This window comes from Eumetopias jubatus, unplaced genomic scaffold (genome assembly GCF_037043125.1).
Source record: "Eumetopias jubatus isolate StellerSeaLion01/CBP00866 unplaced genomic scaffold, mEumJub1_p1.0 scaffold_8, whole genome shotgun sequence".
Classification (NCBI taxonomy): Eukaryota; Metazoa; Chordata; class Mammalia; order Carnivora; family Otariidae; genus Eumetopias; species Eumetopias jubatus.
In genome coordinates, this window is record NW_028274814.1 from 45,978,179 (window position 1) to 45,987,205 (window position 9,027).

The 9,027-nt window shown below is 44.4% G+C and overlaps 1 pseudogene; it reads left to right on the plus strand.

Moving 5' to 3' along the window:
- The first annotated feature begins 613 nt into the window (after window positions 1-613).
- Window positions 614-1,019, plus strand: LOC148163697 (large ribosomal subunit protein eL33 pseudogene; annotated as a pseudogene).
- Window positions 1,020-9,027: the final 8,008 nt, after the last annotated feature.

The following is a 9,027-nucleotide window of genomic DNA, read 5'->3' on the forward strand; positions in this document are numbered from 1 at the left end:
TAAAGTTAAACTTGGTTTGTGTATGAATCAGGTAGGGATCCTGTAACAAAGTATCACAACCTGAGTGTAGACAACATTTACGAATCATAGATCTGGAGGCTAGGAGAAGAAAATCAAGGAGTTGGAAAGGTTGGCTTTTCTGAGCACCATGAGGGAAAGAGCTATAATATTGTTTTTTAATGGAGATGTAAACTTTGCCATAGAGGATAATCTAATATCTGAGATTAATTAAAAAAAAAAAAAAGGAGAGGGGAGTGGATGGGGAAGAATGTTGTCAACTTGTTCCTTGGGAAAAATCCTCTGTTGTTAGGTAAAAGGCACTGGACTATCATCTGAATGCCAAATACACGGTTCTTTTCAAATCCGCAGGAACAAATATAATGCTCTTTTTCCACCTTGGGACCCACCTGCTGCAGAAGCTTCTAACTTCCTGTTTCTGTCTCAGGTACACGTGGATTGTCCAGCCTGGACTCTAGGCCTCTTGCCTGGGGCCAAGCTCATTTCTGACTGCATGCCTCCCTTGAAAGCTCTAAGAAGTATGAGATGCTATAAACATTACATTGTATATTTACGGATAATAAGACTGGGGAGGGCCCCCTTGGAGTCTGTGGAGGCCTGCTGGGAACAGGACTCCTATAATGGCAAATAATGTCTGGAAGGCTGTGGTCCAAGGCCATTTTTGCTGGCTATAAGCGGGGTCTCCGGAACCAGAGGGAGCACACAGGTTTTCTTAAAATCGAAGGTGTTTATGCTCGAGATGAAACGGAATTCTATCTAGGCAAGAGATGTGCTTATGTGTACAAAGCAAAGAACAACACAGTGACTCCTGGTGGCAAACCAGACAGAACCAGTGTAATCTGGGGAAAAGTAACTTGAGCTCATGGAAACAGTGGCATGGTTCGTGCCGAATTCCAAAGCAACCTTCCTGCTAAAGCCATTGGCTGCAGAATCCATGTGATGCTCTACCCCTCAAGGATTTAAATTTAATGAAAAGTAAATAAAGGTGTAGATTTGTTCTCTTGTAAAAAAAAAAAAAAAAAAAAGCCTGGGGAGAAACACAACAAAAATATTCAGGCTGGTTCATTCTGAGTAATTCAATTGCAGGTGATTTTTCTTTTTTCTTTTTACTTTATGTATTATTTAAATTCTCCGTGATGAAAATGTAATACTTTCAAAGTTAAGAGAAAATACTGTTTTGTTTTGTTTTAATTTTAAGGCTATGGCTTATTGATTGATATTAGTGCTACCGCTTCTGATAAATATGTATTGCAGTTTGGAAGGACCGTTTGGACAAAATATAAACATATCTCAGTGCAGTAAAACAGTCCATATAACTGCCACTTGATTGTTAAGTCATCCCCCCCGCACACAGACATGCACATGACCGTGCCCATGGACCGTGTCCTTGTACCGTACCTTATACTACGGCATGACTGCTCTGAACCCATAACCATCCAGATTTCAGTACTAGAAATAGCCTGAGAAATATCAAAACAACAGCAAACAAACAGCAAACTATTGACCACAAATAACAGTTATACAATTCAAGGGGCTTCCATTAAACAGCAGCCAAATGGGGCAGGTACTTTAGAGTAGTTGCTGAGTTTCTTTCTGCCTCCAGAGCGAGCTGTCGTGGAGGCAACCCCCATCCCCAGCAGCAGACGGGGCAACTGAGGCCGGAAGAGCTGCCAGAAGAGAAAGCAAAGCTGCCTCCACCCAGGCCCGTTAGAGATTTTCCAGGACAGATTAAAACTACGGAGAAATCTGACCCGATGTGACTTCTCACTCTGTGTACTTCCTCTGTACTGGTGAACTAGAAGTCTATCAGAAAACAGGGCCCAGGGGTGCCTGGCCGGCTCTGTCAGAAGAGCATGCGACTCTTGATCTTGGGGTTGTAAGTTCAAGCCCCCACATTGGTTGCAGAGATTACTTAAAAATAAAATCTTAAAAAAAAAAAAGTGGGGCCCAGAGAGGAAGGAAGTAATGAAGCCTACTGTTTGCTAACCCGCGTGATTGCAGGCTGCTTTTTATCCATTCACCAAAACAATAGGAACTTTTTTTAAGATTGTATTTTTAAGTAACCTCTACACCCAGTATGGGGCTTGAACCCACAATCCCGAGAGCAGAGATCAAGAGTCACACACTCTAGGGCGCCTGGGTGGCTCAGTTGGTTAAGCAACTGCCTTCGGCTCAGGTCATGATCCTGGAGTCCCGGGATCGAGTCCCACATCAGGCTCCCTGCTCAGCAAGGAGCCTGCTTCTCCCTCTGGCCCTCACCCCTCTCACGTACTCTCTCTCTCATTCTCACTCTCTCAAATAAATAAATAAATCTTTAAAAAAAAAAAAAAGAGTCACACGCTCTACAGACAGAGTCAGTGAGTCATCCTTCCCTTTTTTCTTAGTCTAGCTAAGGTTCTGTCAATTGTATTTATCTTTTTTTTTAAGTAGCTCTTAGTTTTGTTAATCATTTTTGTTTTTCTAATCTCTATTTTATTTATTTCTGCTCTTGCTTTTGTGATTTTTCATAGCCTTTTTATTTAAGAAATTCCGATGGGCTTATGATGTTGAGTTCTAATCTGGAGAAAAAGGAATCAGATGAGCACTCAAGATAAAAAGCTTGTGATGGATCACATTATGATCACTGTTGTACAGATGTAGAAACTGTGTTGCTAAAAGGTCACAGCCGGTGGAAGAGCCGAACCTTGATCTAACCACTACACGGTACTACCACCTCCTGGACCAATCTCCTGCTTCTCCCTCTTCCTGTGCCCCACCCCTACCCCCCTTGTGCTCTATCGCAAATAAATAAATGAAATCTTAAAAAAAAATACAGTATCTATAAATAAATATTTAAAAAATAAAGTATCTATGTCAATTTCATAATCCTGGAAAATGTTTCACACTTACTTACCACCTGGGTTAATCCAGCCATTAAATGAGAGGTAGATCTTCTTCCCAAACCTACCATTTTCCCCTTACCACCCTGAGGCCTTTAAAATTTGCAAGATTTCCCCTTAACCTACATTCCTAGAAAAAATTGAAAAGTTAGAAGGGATTAGTAAAAAAAGATGACCTCTACATCCAATGAATGGAAAATAAGTTGTTTCACCTACAATCTGAGAGTCAAGGGTAGGGAAGAACTTAACTATTTGAGAGTACTGAGAGATAATCAGCTATACCAGAAATTACAGAATCACTTGCTTTCCAGCAAGATTTCACCAATGCTTTAACATGGTCTAAAAACTGCTCTGAAATTGAGGAAACAGTGCAAAAACTTCCCAAAAGTGTTGTAACTATTCCCACTGCAGGACACTGCACGGGCTGTTGGTTAAGATTCAAGTACCTTTTATTCATCCAGAATGATTCCCCCTTTATAATTTTCTAGAATCTTCTAGGCCAGATAGTTTATGAGAGAGTATATCATACTGGCTCTTCAGTATAATTATGAGAATAGTTTGAAATAAGGGGAGGAGCAGGGGGCAGCTCTATTTGCAATAATAAAAGTATCATAGGAAAGTTATTTCTAAGCTACAAATAATTCTGCATAATAAGGTATACATTGCCGGGTGCCTGGGTGGCTCAGTCGGTTAAACGTCTGCCTTCGGCTCAGGTCACGATCCCGGGGTCCTGGGATCGAGCCCCGCATCCGGCTCCCTGCTCCGCGGGAAGCCTGCTTCTCCCTCTCCTACTCCCCCTGCTTGTGTTCCCTCTCTCACTGTGTCTCTCTCCGTCAAATAAATTAAAAAAGCTTAAAAAAAAAGATCAAAATAAACCACACACACACAAAAAAAGACTACTAAACTCACCCACCAGGGGAAGCTGCAGAAAGGGGAGGAAACAAGACTGTTGCTGAAACTGGCGAGTTCAAGAACACAGTGCCTTCCTCAAGATCCAGGTATCAGGAAGCTACTGTTGCTAACACTGCCTCAGCTGCCTTCAGTGGCCACGAAGCTTGTAAATGGTTGCTGGGACAAGGCTGCCGAAAACCCCGACATCCCATGGCCATGCTGGCCAGCAGCAGCTACCAAAGCAGCCAGGAGAGGGCCCCTGCCTCACTTCCATTTCTCAGGTCTCTTGGATGTGCACATTATTGATAAATCAAAACTCACAACTACAATCCTAGCTCCAAAAAAATTTAGGAAATTGAGGTTTTGGTTTTCCAGCCTCTCTAAGGAGAGGAAAGTATATAAAAAGGAGGGAGGGGCACCTGGGTGGCTCAGTGGGTTAGGTGGCTGCCTTTGGCTCAGTTCATGGCCCTGGGTCTTGGGATCGAGCACTGTGTCAGGCTCCCTGATCAGAGGGGAGCCTGCTTCTTCCTCTCCCTCTGCCCTTGCCCACCTCATGCTCTACCCACCCCTCACCCCCCACCTCCCATCCCCCCAGGGATCAGTCAGTGGAGCAGTGACTCTGGATCACAGAGTTGTGAGTTCAAACCCAACACTGGGTGTAGAGATTACTTAAAAATAAAATCTTCATTTTTATTTTTTTTAAGATTTTATTTATTTGAGAGAGAGAGAGCATGAGTGGGGGGAACAGCAGAGGGAGGGGGAGAAGCAGACCCCCCCGTTGGGCAGGGAGCCTGACCGGGGACTCGATCCCAGGACCCTAGGATCACAACCTGAGTGGAAGGCAGACGCTTAACCAACTGAGCCACCCAGGAGCTCCAAAAATAAAATCTTTAAAAATAATAAAAAGGGGCACCTGGGTGGCTCAGTTGGTTAAGCATCTGACTTCCGCTCATGTCATGAACTTGGGGTCCTGGGAGCAAGTCCTGCATTGGGCTCCACACTCATCAAGGAGTCTGCTTGTCTCTCTGCCCTTCTCCACGCTCATGTGTGTGCACTCTTTCTGTCTCAAATAAATTAAAAATCTTAAAAAGAAAAAATAGGGGCACCTGGGTGGCTCAGTCGTTAAGCGTCTGCCTTCAGCTCAGGTCATGATCCCAGGGTTCTGGGATAGAGCCCCACATCAGGCTCCCTGCTCCTCCCAAAGTCTGCTTCTCCCTCTCCCACTCCCCCCTGCTTGTGTTCCCTCTCTTGCTGTGTTTCTGTTAAATAAATAAATAAAATCTTAATAAAATAAAATAAAATAAAATGTCCTTGGTAATAAGTAGAATGAAAGGATTCTGAGCCAGAAGCAGCACAAGAATGGAAGAAAAAGTCTGTTTCACACTTTTTTATTTTATAAACCAATAGAGATATAATGTGGAGCAGAGAATTTTTTATATAGTCACATGAAGACATTACCAGCTACCATCTACTATAACCATCATTTTATTGGAGAATTAACATTTTTTAAAGGAATTTTATTTTTAAAGATTTTATCTATTTTTTTGACAGAGAGAGCTCGAGCAGGCAGAGCGGCAGGCAGAGAGAAGCAGGCTCCCAGCTGAGCGGAGAGCCGACGTAGGACTTGATCCCAGGACCCTGGGATCATGACCTAAGCCGAAGGCAGACGCTTAACTGACTGAGCCGCCCAAGTGCCCTGAGAATGAACATTTTTAATACCAAAACGATGGGAAGGTTATACTCTCAGAATTTAAGAGCTGGATACATTTCATTTCAAAAAAAAAAATACGACCTTGTTCTTTCCTTTCCCGAGGAAACACTGTTCCAGTGTGGCATCGCTCTGAAACCACGAAGTAGTATAAGGTCACAGCCATAGCAGGGAAGAAACTCAGCTTCTTGTCTAGTCTGTTTCAGACTTGCCAAATAGCCTTGAACAGGTCGCTTTACCACTGGGCCCTCATCTACTGCTAACTGAAATTAATATTAGAAACAAATGTTAACATTTAAGAAAGGAGAAGAGAAGGTGTGGAAGAAACAGTTTCTAAAAGGAACATAGACTAGAAAAAAAACTTATTTAAAAAGGCATTAGACTAAGAACTCTTAGTTCTCTTACAGTCCTAAAAGTCTAGTATTCATCTTTTTTGCTGGACTCCTAATAACCCTCGACCTGGACTTTGGCTTCTGGAGTCTACTTATGTCAACTCATCCCCTTCAGTGGCCCAGATTGAATAGAGCACAGATTTTTTTTTTCATGTCACTCTTTTTGTTCAAAAGAATTCCACGGCTACCAATTGTCAATAAAATATAATCCAAACTATTCAGTGTGGCATTCAAGGCCCTCCTCAGTCCTAATCCCTACCTGACCTGCAATTACCTGCCATTCACAAAATAACTGGTATCACCTGATAGGGTGCCTTTATTTACCATTTCCCTCCACTTTATTTCAACAAATATTCATTGAGCTTATTGAGCATCTTCTATGTGTCAGACTCTGTGTTAGAAACTTCAGGTTCAAAGATGAATCAGGGGGCGCCTGGGTGGTATAGTCAGTTAAGCTTTCAACTCTTGATTTTGGATCAGGTCATGATCTCAGGGTCGTGAAATCGAACGCTGGTGGGGCTCCAAGCTCAGTGGGGAGTTTTCTTGAAGATTCTCTCCCTCTCCTCCTGGTCCTCCTCCCTTCTCAAGAAACAAAACAAAATAGGGGCACCTGGGTGGTCAGTCCATTGAATGTCTGCCTTCAGCTCAGGTCATGATCCCGGGATCCTGAGATGGAGCCCTACATCGGGCTCCCTAGTCATCAGGGAGTCGGCTTCTCCCTCTCCCTCTGCCTGCCACTTACCGTGCTTGTGCTCTCTAAGAAATGGATAAAATCTTTAAAAAAAAAAAAAAAGAAGAAGAAGAAACAAAATAAAACATAAAAACAAAGATGAATCAGGCTCAGCCCCTGTTAGAGTGACTACCCATCCCAGGTTGCCCAGGACTGTCCCAGGGAAACCCCTTAGTCCTGGGATAACTGAGATAGTTGATCACGCTAGCACCTGTTGACAAGAAATTATAAGGATCTTAAGATCCCTTCTAACTCAGAAACTCTGCCTAGATGCATATACTTTTCCCCAACTTTCTTCCAGAGTAATTATTTTGGATTTCCCTAACAATTAGCATAGTATCAAAGACTATTCCCCAGCAATGACTTTTATGTGCTTATAAAATCCTGGAAGGCAGATATATCTTTCCCGGACCTCACAGTATCTACTAGAGCCTTATAATGATTGTCAAAGGGATGCAGGTTGAATTGAGCAGAGAAGTTGGACAAATTAATATGTCAGTGTTTGTTTTTTTTTAAAAGATTTTATTTATTTATTTGACAGACAGAGGGATAGCAAGAGAGGAAACACAAGCAGAGGGACTGGTAGAGGGAGAAGCAGGCCTCCCATGGAGCAGGGAGCCCAATGCGGGGCTCGACCCCAGGACCCTGGGATCACGACGCGAGCCGAAGGCAGACGCTTAACGACTGAGCCTCCCAGGCGCCCCAGTCTTTTTTGTTCTTAACTGAAAACTTTTTAAGGTAAAACACATCAGGAAAAATGTTTTATCGGATGGTTATTTTTATAAAGTTAACAGCACCCAGACCAAGTGACAGAACACACCCCAGAAGCCCTGCTGTCCCTTCCAGTCACAGTCCCCCAACGGGTAAGCACAATCTGGATTTATGACACCATAGATTAGTTTTGCTGTTTTTGACCTTTATGTAAATAAAATCTTTCAATACATTCTCTTTTGCACCCTGGTTTCTTTCACTAAAATTGAAATTCATCCATATGGTTGCATATCACCTTAATACATCTGCTCTCATTGCTGTATCCTATTTCGTTGAGTGAAAATACCACCATGTATTCATCCATTCTTCTTTCAATGAACATTGGATTATGTATTTCCAGTTTTGGAGCTATTATGAATGCTGCTGAGATGAACATGCTAGTACCTATGTTTTGGCGAACATGTATATGCATTTCTGTTGAAATAGCTTGGAATGAAATTGTTGGGTCACAGGGTAGGCCTAGGTTTTGTTTTAATAAAGATTGCTAGTTTTCCCAAGTGATGACACCAATTTATCAATGTATACCCCTAATTAACAGTGTATGAGAGTTCTGGGTGCCTCGTATGCCCTCCCACGTTTGGCATTCCTTCTTTCTCTCCTTTTCCTCCTCCTTCCTTTTAACCATTCTGGTGGGCCTGCTGTGGAATCTCCTGTAGTTTTAATTTGGAGTTCCCTGATGACCAATTCAATTGCATACCTTTTCATGTGTTTATTGTTCACTGGGAGGTTCTCTTTTGAGAAGTTCAGTGTAGATCTTTAAAAAACAAAAACAAAAACAAAAAACAACAACAAAAAACCGTCACTATGGCCTCGCCTCTTTACTAAAGGCCAAGCCATCATGGTGAGGCTCCAAATAATTCCAAGTTAGGTTCGGAGAAGAGCAATCTCTCCAAAACACTTTTCTGTTCTCTTGGGCCCTCCCCTCCCCTGGAGAGCACCAACAGGGCGGCAGGGGACGACTTTTAATAGAAACTCCAAAGAGTCCTTTCTGGGAGGTGGAAAGAAAGACAGTTGGGTTTTTCATCAGAAAACAGCCACAGGGGCCTAAAGAACTACCAGGAATTGCCCCCCCCCGCACCCCCGTCCGCCTTCCCGGCACCCACTCCGGCCCGCCCCGCGGGGCTATCTGGGGGCACCTTCTCGGGGGCGAGAGGGCTGTGAGGGGGACGGGTATCTCTTAAAGCAGAAATGTTAACACCCTCCTAACGGCGACTTGGAGGATGGTGGGGCCCAGCACTGTTTCCCCGTAAAGGGTTCCCAGCCGCCTGCGTCCGAAGACGCCGGAGGGGTCGTGCGGCGGCCGCCCGCGGGGGTCAGTCTGGTGTGTGGGTGAGAAGTGGGGCTGGGGTCGCCGTGGTCGGGGGTAGCGCGCGTCTCCCTTCCGAAGGGAGCCGGATAAACGAGTCACGTTTTACTACCACATCCGCGGATCCGTTCCAAAAGAATCCTTGGCATTTGGCAGCAGCGCGGGGCCCTAACGGCTGCGGAGCGCGCCCCGCGGAAGGCAGTGGCGCCGTTATTGCCACTCCCGGGCGCGGCGACCTGGGACAGCGGAGAAGCGTGGGGGGCCCCGGAGACGGACGGTTGAGCGGAGCCGCACGGCCCAACTGCAGTTGCCGGGTCCGGGTGGTGGACACG